Source organism: Cyprinus carpio, chromosome B12 (assembly GCF_018340385.1).
Source record: "Cyprinus carpio isolate SPL01 chromosome B12, ASM1834038v1, whole genome shotgun sequence".
Taxonomy (NCBI): Eukaryota; Metazoa; Chordata; class Actinopteri; order Cypriniformes; family Cyprinidae; genus Cyprinus; species Cyprinus carpio.
The window spans coordinates 26,351,204-26,363,156 of record NC_056608.1 but is presented as its reverse complement, the minus strand read 5'-3'; the positions used below and the strand labels follow the sequence as shown (position 1 = coordinate 26,363,156).

The window sequence follows — 11,953 nt, the reverse complement described above, 5'->3', positions numbered from 1 at the left end:
ACACTTCACAGCGTCATACACACACAACACTACACACTACCACCACACCCACGCACACACACCCACCACACATCACAGCGTCACACACACGACACCCCACACACACTCAACACTCAGGGCCATCCATTGTAATGGGTCTCTGATGTATATTGTTACACATTCATTGATAAGCCCTTACAGCTTTCATGTTTTTTACCTGAAAATAAAAAACTGATAATGGCTTTCAAGAGTTTATTTGATTGAATTTTTGCCTATTGGTTATTATTAGATGTCTCTGAATCTGAAAAATGGGGCAAGCAAAAGTGTATTTTCACTGTGTTTTGTCGGTGCTATTGGCTACTTCACTCTCTGTATTTTATTTGTTGATTGGCAGTGCGATTATTGCTCAGGCCCATCTTTGACACTGACAGTACAGTAATTAATGAACCAGGCCTCTGGACGCTTTGATTGTCCATTTGTCGTTCTTCGCTGAACTGCCAGGAGTCAGGCACCGCAAGTCTGATCAGTGAAAGCCTTTCAGTTTGTTTAACAGAACTGATGAAATGCAAATGTCGGTAAACATGATTATAACTATATTTTACGTACTACCTAAGCGTCCTGCACTAGTTCCCCATCAGATTCTGCTGAATAATAACCATTAAGATACATGTACTTGAGAATCAAAATTGCATTAAAACAATAAAAGATTACAATTAAATATGAGATATTATGTGTGTGTGGGTTTAATTTTCATCTACATTTATATATTTAGTATTGCATATATGATAAATAATATAATATAGACTTATATATATATATATATGGATATATTAAATAATATTTAAAATATTAAAAACTACACGAATTAGCCCTCTAAATTAACCATGTTTATATTTAAGCCAAGTGTACATTATAAAAATAATAATTAAAATTAATATTCTTTTAAAAAAAAACATCAATAGATAATTATATCTATGTGTTTTTTATGCAATTTATGTTTCATGCCTAATCACACAAATAAGTATATATATTACGACTCAGCTAAAAATGCTAAGTTACAATTTTAAGGGTATTAATTTATATGAATTGTTTTCCCTTAATGTTGTGTCATTAAATAGCCCTTTTTGCCAGGTGGAGTAAAAAATAAAAAATACTTTAATAATATTTGTGATATATTCTCTGGAACACAATAATGACTTTATTATCCTCGTGCATTTGTTTTGCTTCTCGAGTAAATGCCGTCCTTGTATTGTAAAGTATTGAACTGGGGAGATCGGTTACTGGAAAACAAGACATATATCAGATCAGTAGATGTGTGTGTAATCATTTCAGAGCCGTTTTTCGGAGTGAACTGCTGCTGGATCAGATCTATTTCTGGAGTTTACTGTGAAGTACTACTGATGATGTGCCCGACATACTTGTGCTGCTCAGTCCTGACGTCATAAAGCCAGTATTTGATGCTATAAGAGCTCGAGTGGAGTGCTTGTGGTCGCGGACCCCAGTTATCCATAAGAGAATCGAACAGTGACTGAATCACTCCTTAACCTGACAGCAGGGAGATAGATTTCAGGCTGATTCTGCTGAAGGTTTGGCTACCAAGCTCGAGGAAACAGATGCTCCTGCCAAAATATGCAAAGATCTTCCCTGCTGTGGGCTTCTGAATGCTCTGGAAGATACGAGGCTGTGTGTCGTGTTTGTGCTAAAAGCGACAGATGTTGTTATTCGCGCGCCTGCTTTATCTTCCGTTTTAGAGGACAACTGAGCTTTGGCAGAATATGCCAGTGCTTGTGCTACTAGTTTTGGTCAGTGCACTCGAATGGACTCCCGATGTTAGTGATGTTTGTAGGTTTATTTACAATAATTATAAAACGTATTGTTCCGGGTCCTTGATTCTGATTGTTTTGAGCCGCATTTGAAGCTGTTGTAAATTAACTCTACAATCTACATACAACCTTTGTTTTGACTTCTGTTTGTTGCGCTCGCAACCACTTTGTTACAACTGTTTTCTGGAGGACCTACATTGTTTTGTGGAAGAATACTTGTTTTTATTAATATCATTACACGTTATTTTGCTCGGGTTTTATTATGTGAACCCTTACTAATACGTATATGAAATAACCCGTCCAAGTTCCCTGTCAAGTGTCTCTGGGGCTCATTGGTTATTATATCAATAACTATTATGTTATTCCATTTATATTAAAGTATTAATATTTAAATGTATAGTGTATTAGATAATAATAGTATAAACAAATTGTTTACTCTCAGATAATTAAAATTGTGTGGATTCCAAACATGATAATATATATAATATAATACCAAATATTATAAACTTCTAATATTGCTTTTAGTTTATGTAGGTTTTAGATTCTTTAATATGCCGTGTACAGTTTGGATGAAATCTTTAAGTTGAAGAAAGTAAATAAATATGCCATTTTTTTTTTCTTTCCCGTGGTAATTTTTCGTGGTTATTTAATATATATATATATACATAGATATATTTTTTTTTTTCTTTTTTTTTTTGCACATGTGCTCTCTAAACTCATATCGTGGATATGTTCGTTTTTGTGTAGATCAGGTAACATAATGTGTGTTTTTCCCCGCAGCTGATTGCATGAATGGGCAGTCCTGTGATTAGTGAGATTGATGTGATGTGGTGTTTCGCAGCATGTGCATGTGTGGTGGTGTGTAATGAATGTGTGTGTGTGGTGTGTGTGTGTGTGTGTGTGTGTGTGAGTGAGTTGTTATATCTAACTGAAAGAAAATCAATTGCACTGCAGGCTGGTACCTTTCCTCATCAGTGTCCTTATATGGTCCGGTGTGCAAGTTCTGACTCCATTTGATTGTTTTTCTCCTCCCTCTGTTCCAGTGCTTCATGTCTGCAGAGGAGCGTGGGATGACCATGGCTTGGAGGTGTCAGAGAGATCTGGACTTAAAGAATAGAGAAGGAGATTGTTTCCCTTCCGCATATCGCGTCTAATAAAAGCATCCCCTCCAACGAAAGCACACACACACACACACCACACACGGCTCTCTTTAGGTCCGTTAGGGAGCGGATAAATGTGGGGGAATGAAATAGTTAGAGTGGAGTGGTACCATACATCGACTGATAGCTGTGACATTTCCTAATACAACCTCTCTTCCTGTCGGACAACTCTTCGGCAGCTCCTTTCCAGTGCGGTCCTTTGTGATTTCCCACTGAAATTGATGTTTCTAATGGTTCTGCATTGTGGTTATCTTTGCTGTGCATTTAGGCACAATAAACACGTTAACACTTATCATGTGTGCGGTCAGGAACTATCGTTTTAAGGGTGTGGTGTGGGCCCAGGGTTAAGTGCTCTATCCTAGAAATTCCTGCTATAATAGACAGGGATAATTGGTATACTTAATAAATTCATATATTTATGGGCATATTCGAAAGTCAGGTTTTGATTTTATCTTTGTATAGTCTATGTTTAAACAAATTATATTAGAATATTATATTCATTTCAGGCAGAAATATTTAAATACATTTAAATAAATAGCATTATTAAAGTTAAATAGATATTCAAAAGTCAATAACAAACTCATTATAGAACCAGTATTGAATATAATACTCTAATTACTATAATATATAGTAATTCTGTTATATTAAAATACTAGACCAGAATTATAGACTAGATCGACTACACAAAATTTCCAATATATTTAAATTTTTTAATATATTTATATATGTGTGTGTATAATATATCATATACACATATTTACCTCTTATTTATTATCCACATAAATATATTAAACGATTAATTACATTAACGAGAAATTTTTTCAATATAATAGTTTATTTATATACCAATGTGTACAATAATTTACAGATTTAAATTATATACAATGTTAAATATTAATATAAAAATAATAATTAGATATATTCCTAGAATAAACAAGATAAATAGAATAATTATTTATAATAGTTTTATAGATAAGAATTTATATTTGTAATTTTATATGTGTGTACAAAATCAATCACAATGTATACGTATTTAATATCAAAATATACATTGCAAATTAACAAGGCATCAATTTTTTAATATATATTTAATTCTTTAATGGCATCCATGTACAAACAAGAGGCATGGTATCATTTTTTTTTAAAAAAATTATATATTTAATTGTATTTATGTAATCAGACCAAACAGAGTCGTGTATCACCCTAGAAAAAGGTTTATTTTCGTGGTAATGGCCATTGCTGGATTAAAGGTACTAAATGGACCGTGAAGTGCTGGTTGTGTTTCCCCAGTCTGAGGATTAGTGTGCACATATCAGTAGCGGTTAGAGTGAGGAAATCTAAATACAATCATCAGTGATGTGTGAGGGTCAGAGCGCAGTGACCCCGGCCCTGCTAGAAGAACGCTCTAAAAAAAACAGTCCATACACCGGCCACATCCACGCGTGTCTCTGATTTTCTTTTCTTCTCTGAGGTTACGGGATGTTTTAGTTTTGGACCGTGTAAGAACTGAATCCGCTTCCGTCTGCTTCTTTTTCTCTCGTCTTTTCCTCTTCTCCGTTCCAAGGCTCACTGTTGATTAGATTAATAAATCACTTACTGTAATGTTTCATAATGATAATTTTGCTTTTGTTGTGAAACCTAGTGTGCCTAGGCTCTTGACATTTCGACCAAATTCATTCACATTATTGGCATGCACTCTTTATAGAGCGTTATCCCCATAATGCATTGCAACAATTTACCAAGATTGTCATTAAAAATTAATTGGCAGTAAGAAATATCAGGACTGAATTCAAATATTAACTGGATTGGATTCAACTTAACTGTCATTTTTACAAATACAATACAAAGCCAATTGAAAACAGAAGCATTTAAGCATATAGTGGCAAATAAAGTTAATAAATAAAAAAATAGCCAAGTGCAAATATTATTATATTATACATATGTGAACCCTGGAGCACAAACCAGTCTTAAGTGTCATTTTTTCTAAATTGAGATCTATGCATCATCTGAAAGCTGAATAATAATCTCTCCATTGATGTGTGGTTTTTAGGGGACAATATTGTGTCTGAGATACAACTATGTGAAAATCTGGAATATGATGGGTGCAAAAAAAATCTAAATATTGAGAAAATCATCTTTAAAAGTTGTTCAAATTAAGTTCTTAGCAATGCATATTACTAATCTCAAAATTAAGTTTTGATATATTTACAGTAGGAAATTTACAAAATATCTTCATGGAACATGTATCTTTACTTAATATCCTAATGATTTTTTGGGCATTAAAAAGAGAAATGTATAATTGTGACCCATACAATGTATTGTTGGCTACTGCTACAGATATACCTGTGACACTTAAGACTGCTTTTGTGCTGCAGGGACACAAATATTACAGTATATAGAACGATAGTATACTACAGAAATTGTACTCTGCAACATGGTCAAAGATTCACATGTTTTTAAAGTACGACATTTTGTTTGGCACGACGGCTTAACAGATACCTACTAAATTGACAGTAAAATACATACACAGGCAAAATTTCAGCCCGTCTTCCGGTCAGATTGCACTAAATAAATGATGTTTTCTCAGAGAAGGCATTTAGGTTTCTTCAAAGTCTGCCTGAGGAAACGCTTCGCCAAAGGAGGTTTGGTGGGGTATAAACAGCACCTTTGTTTTAGCCGAAGAAGAAAAGTCGAACAAATGGTTTTGATTCCAAATACTTCATGAAGGTGTAATACGCATTGCTTCATAACCAGACGAAATCATTTGTCAACCAATTCCTGGGGTTGTTTCACCACAACTGTAATCAGTGTAGAAAACACCTACTTCTGAGAAATGATGTGAAGTAATTATTAAAACATGTAAACATCAATCTATCAGCTGTATGTTTTATTTTTAAAACCTTGAAAAAAAGCTGCGTAAAATGGCTAAACATCAAATGCCAACTGAGTCACCGCGCATACATTGCCACACCCATCTGGGTGGTGTTTGGTTTTGACACATGATTCATATATTTGGGATGTGTAGCATCTGGTATAATAGACTGTGTGTGTAACACGCAGGTGCTCAGAACAAGAACCGTATTGTTGATCGTAGTGAACAGTGGGACTATTGTGAGGCAGCGGTGACGACTCCGTTTATTAATCTCTGCATTATGTAGCTCGTTTAGATTAACATCAACATCCAATCAGAATCAACTATTCCCGGTCCTTAGGTAAAGAAAGAAGATCGAACTGTAATATTTTTGCTCAACTTCCAGCTTCCGCTGTCTTGTTTTGGAAACGCCTCTCACATTTGATACAACCTTTTTCCATGGAGGGAAAAGTAACGTGCTGACCCTACATTTGGTGCATATCCTGTTTCACTCCTGAAATACAGGCTTTCTGTGGGTCTTACAAAATCATAATTAATTTGCCTTTCCATAATCCACCAAGCAGAAGTTCCTTAATAATTCATAAAAGTCGTGGCATTAAAAGAAGGTGATCAGAAGGGACAATAAAAGTTATTTCCATATTCTAGTGGTTGGAAGCAGTTTTTTTTTTTTTTAAATATGAATGAAAAAGTGAAAGGAGAGATCGATGAACAGTTGTATTTCAAACTTTAAAGCATTGCTACTACAAGATATTTAACAGACTCTCATTTGCAGGATTGTGTTCCATTCATTTTTATTCGTGTGTGTTTTCTGTTTACTTAGTCTTCGTTTTGTGACCCTGGAGCATCAAAAGCAGTCTAAGTCTCTGGGGTATAATTGTAGGCATATAGACAACAATACATTGTATGGAGTCAAAATTATTGATTTCTCTTTTATGCGCAAAAATCATTAGGATATTAAAGTAAAGATCATGTTCCACTGAGAGATATTTAGTAAAGTTTCCTACCGTAAAATATATCAAAACTTAATTTTTTGATTAGTAATATGCATTGCTAAGAACTTCATTTGAACAACTTTAAAGATGATTTTCTCAATATTTTAATTTCCAGATTCCAGATTTTCAAATAGTTGTATCTCAGACAAATATTATCCCTCACTAACAAACCAGCACACTCAATGGAGAGATTTTTGTTTATTCAGCTTTCAGATGATGTAGAAATCTCAGGGTCACAACTGACCTTCATAAAACCTGCAGGAACCCTTGAAATATGTAAGAATGTAGACGTAAAAAATTGTGGTTTTATCCCATCTGCTGCATTACTTGCATCGATATGACATCGTCATGACATCATCATGACATCATCATGATGACATCATCGGCATGACATCATCCCGTCCAACCGCAGGACAGAGAGAATAAAAGGTCTGAAATAAAATCTGCAATATGGTTTTCTGTGTTAAATTCGGCAAAAATGACAGAAAACTAAAGTTAAACCGTGCACGGAAGGATCTGTGGGTGTGAAGTTGAGCGGGTCGGTGATTTCTTCCGAACACACATCGGCTGACGGTTCAGATGTCTCGTGTTCCTCCCCTGCACCAGTTCCTCTGCCGGACCAGTACAACTCTCTCTCTCTCTCTCTCTCTCTCTCTCTCTCTTCTCTGACAGGAAAGGCTCCTCATTTCCTGAGGCTGATCCTGAATCAGAGGCGCAGAGGGAAACACTTTCAGACGCACTGCTGAATGAGTGTTCAGTGAACAGGACGGGATGATCTTGGTAATGCCATAGTTTATAAGCTATGGGAACCATCACATGGTATATGAATATGAAAATTGTTCAGTATGATGTGTCATAGTAAATGAATATTCTAATGCTAATATACTAATAAGCTGAAGCTAATATGGATATAATTAATCATCAGTATGATGGTGTATAAATATGATAATGTCGTCGTTAGTAAAGGGTATGCCATATGTGATGCGGCACACATGAATAGACTGGAGGAATATCATCAGTGTGATGGGGTTTGATGTGATGATATGTGTAGTAATGTAGTAAAATGGAATGATGAATATGATATGTCTGTATGTATTTATAGTTCTGGCAGAAATCCATCTACACAGAATTTATTTCCCCCCTCCCATTGTCATTGTTATTTTTTAGCAATGTTTTTTTTTAGTTTAATTTTATGACTCTTTATTAGTGACTCTTCCTGGTTTCTCTTCGACGTCTGTAGGACGTCTGTGGTGTGAGTGAGTGAGTGTGTGTGTGTGGTGGGGTTTTGGTTTGGGGGGGTGTGATGAGTTGGGTTTTGGGAGGTTGGGTTTGAGTTTGGGGGGGGGTGTGTGGGTGGGGTGTGTTGGTGGGTGTGTCTGTGTGGTGGGGGGGTGTGTTTGGGGGGTGTTGGTTGCGGGTGTGTATTGTGTTTGGGTTTTTGGGGGGGGGTGTTTTTTTTTGTCTGGGGGGTGGATTTTGGGGTGATGAAGTGAGTGATGTGGTGGGGTGAGTGTGTGTGTGTGGGGTGGGTGTGGTTGTCTGTGTGTGTGTCTGTGTGTGTGTTTGTGTGAGTGTGTGAGTGATTGTGTGTGTGTGTGTTGGTGTGTGAGACTGAGTGTGGTGTGTGTGTGTGTGTGTGTGTGTGTGTGTGTGTGTGTGTGTGTAGTGTGTGTAGTGGTTTGTGTGTCCTCATATTGTCATGGCTTTCGTTGACATCTCGTCTGAGGTGCCGTTCTTGTAACTGAGTGATGTTAACACAAACGAGACTCGTGTGGATTGGTGGAGGGTTTACACTGACGTTCACTAAACAGCAGGAAACACTCCCTAGGCTGGCTTCTTTCTCGACATGTTTCCCATCAACATCGCCTTCTCAGAATCCTAGTTGCCAGGGATTGTGTGTGTGTGTCTGTCTGTTGGATGTGTGTGTGTGATTGATCCATGTGGCCTGTCCTCAGCCACAAGATCGTCTGTGTAGCAAGCCCGCAGATTTCTGATAGTTGTACGAATAGTAACGCGAGAGAATTTACCCCCCCCGCATGTTGGTTTTCCCAGAACTCCTGCTGGTGGCAATTCTGTGGTATGCTTCAGTCTGGCTGTCTGGCAGTTTGCACATATACTGTTCATTTACACTATAAATGCATCACTCAGCCGTCTGAGACCGGATGATGTGTGAGCGAGACGCGCTGCTGTAATATCATGTGATTATAGAATCGTTCTCTCATATTCCTGACCTGGTTTCATTATCTTACAGCAGAAATGCTTGCTTCGCACACACAGCACACACACACACACACACACACACGTTTATCTAAATGTTGAATAAATAGCCGTGCATTTATGTACAACTTAATAATAAAGAAAATGTGCAAACTAAAGTACGTCGGGGGAGAAACAGCATTTGCATTATATATCATGCATTTATAATTCATTAGATTTTTGCTGGTATTATTTTAATATCATTGACATTTATTTATAGTTTTTTGTTAAATATTTTGAATTTTTATTTTTAATTTCAAATATTTTCTGTTTTTCACTTTAATGTTGTTTAAACATAGTTGTGTGGTGTTTTTTTTTTTTTGCCATTTTTCATTAGTTTTTTGATTTTTTTTAAATGTTTAAACATAATTTTTTATAATCTTTGTTTAGTTATAGTTTTATTTGTTTTTGGTTTATTTTAGTACTTCAGTTTAAATAGAAAATATTTAATTAATTTAAAGCTAATTGCCAAAGGCAAAATTATTATTTTTATTTTATTTTTATTTTTACAAAAAAAAATTTAGGTAATGTTTTATTGTTAATTTTTTGTAGTTGACCTATAGTCCCACCCTCCCTGATTTTTTAACCGTTGATCCTTTGTCTGCATTGTTTAAACGTATGTTTGAATAAATTTTTTAGCCACATTCCAACCGTAAAGTAAATGTTCCAGGAAATCTGTTTTAAATTAGAGTTTTGATTATTAAATAAACATAATGAACTGATTATTAAAAATATTTGTTTTAGGTTTTCCGCTAAATGAAAACTTTACGATCGGTTAAAAATGTTGGTTCCATCTTTTCTCTCTTTTAATTTTTACTAACCCACCATTTTCAAGAGATTGTGGTGGTTGTGAGGTGTTACTACTAGGCCTGTTCTAGTTTGGTTGCTAGGTGGTTTTTCTTCTTCTTGTCCCTTCCTGTCTGCCTTGACAAAAAGCCTCTGTGTGTCTAATCACTGAATCTGGCACAGTGTCTAAACAGAGAGTGTTTTTCAGGGTCTGAGTGTTGGGATGGCCGGGCGGTAGGAGTTCAGAGAACGGTCCACCGGCATGAATGAATTCTCTCTCTCCCGTCCATGGACAGACACAATCCAGCAAACCAACGACCGGCTCCACTTGGTGCAATCAAATCGGTGAGGCTCAGAAAACACATCTTCTATCATAACCCACACACTTAAAAACACCTTTGATGGGTCTCCATTCGTCTTCCATTTGGCCCGTTAGTTGTCAGACCCTCTTCTGAGTGCCAGTGTTTTTTTAATAGATTCCATGGATCTTGTTGGACGCCGCCCCCTATCAGGACACGCTGGAAGGCGCAGACCAGGCTTGTGGTTAAACACTATTATTATTATTATAGATTTGTGCTGAAATATTTGTTGTATTCCAGGGCCTTTTCCGCACATTCACAACCTCAGAAAAGCCGTTCCCAGCACATAAACAATAACACAACTAAAACACATTTTTACAAGCTGGAATGTTTTGAGTGAGATTTTCTTTTCCTCAGCACCTGCAAATCCAGCAAACTTCCAGACGGCGGCAGACGGGAGCTGTTGGCTGTTGGTGTGGAGTATCCGCGAGGCGTTCTTTCAGCGGCCCTTTGAAAGTCAAAAAAAAAAAAAAGCCTGATGGTAATGCCGAACTGTGATGTCCAGTCCACTGGAACCAATCAAGCAGTCAGCGTTTCCAGCCCGGTGTCCAGTAATATGAAACAGCTCTCCGTACAGTTTACCTTTGTGTAAAGATCAATATAAAAGTGATTAATATATACAATTCTATTCTATTCTGCTCCACGATTATTTCTTTTTATATTAGTTCTATTGGTGGCCAAAAGCTCCGTTTTATTGACAATCTATTTTCTATTGTACCTTCTTCTTTATTTTACTAATGTCGTTTTCCTATTATTTCTCTTCTTATTTCTGACATCCAATTTGGTTATTTTTTATTTTACCTCCATCGTTCTGCTGTGTTGTTCCATTTATATTTCCATTTGATTTGTTTCTGCTTGGCTCCAGTTGTATTATATTATATGCATTTTTATCTTGCACTTTATTTTCTATAAAAACCATTTTAAATCCTTTTGACCTATTTTGCTACATATAATATTCTATTCTATTCTGAATTCTGTTTGTAATATTTTATTTATCTATTCTATTCTGTTTGTACTTTAAATTTATTGTAGGGCCATTGATTTTTTGTTCTTTTCTAATCTTCACCAACAGTTATTCTATTCATTTGTTAGTATTTTATGTCTGCGCTCTTCTATCTCTTTCGCATTCTAGTGTGCTTTAATTATTGTTTTATTGCTTCTGTTCTATTCTTCTGCCGCCATTTATTCTATTTCGTTTTGTTTGAAATGGTTCTGCTCCGTTATATTTGTTAGTCCTGTTTGATTCTACTTCTCTGTTGTATTCTGCTTGAATTTATGCTTTATTGTATTCAGTGGGCCTAAAGTTTATTACTTTTATTCTAATGAAGTGACTCTGTGCAGTAATGTCTGATTTAGTTGAATCTCCGTGCTCTCGCGTGCAGATCTGAGCTGCGTTTAAGGAGAATGTGGAAAGAGGCCTAAACCAAACCTCCCTCAGAAGTTTAATGAGGCGCTTTAGACACACATGATGTGTGTTTAACTGTAAGTAAGTCGCCCAGATATGAAAGTTAAGCTTCCTGCACGTCTGTGCTCGGGCCTCAGGGTGTGTGGTGCTGTTTAGCGTGGGCCGACCTGGCGGGGTTTGCAAATCAGGACAGATTTGTTATTCCCAAAACCGCAACCACCCAATTTAACTGTGACAAAGCATGCATGCATGCAAGCTGAGATTTCAGTGGTGTTTGAATAATATTTGTGTGTCTGTGTGTCAGGTGGTGAGTCGTGTCGC

General features: G+C 36.3%; 1 pseudogene; it reads left to right on the top strand.

Moving 5' to 3' along the window:
- The first annotated feature begins 11,842 nt into the window (after positions 1-11,842).
- The window catches only part of LOC122139070, a 23,836-nt pseudogene continuing 23,725 nt past the window's right edge, over positions 11,843-11,953 (top strand).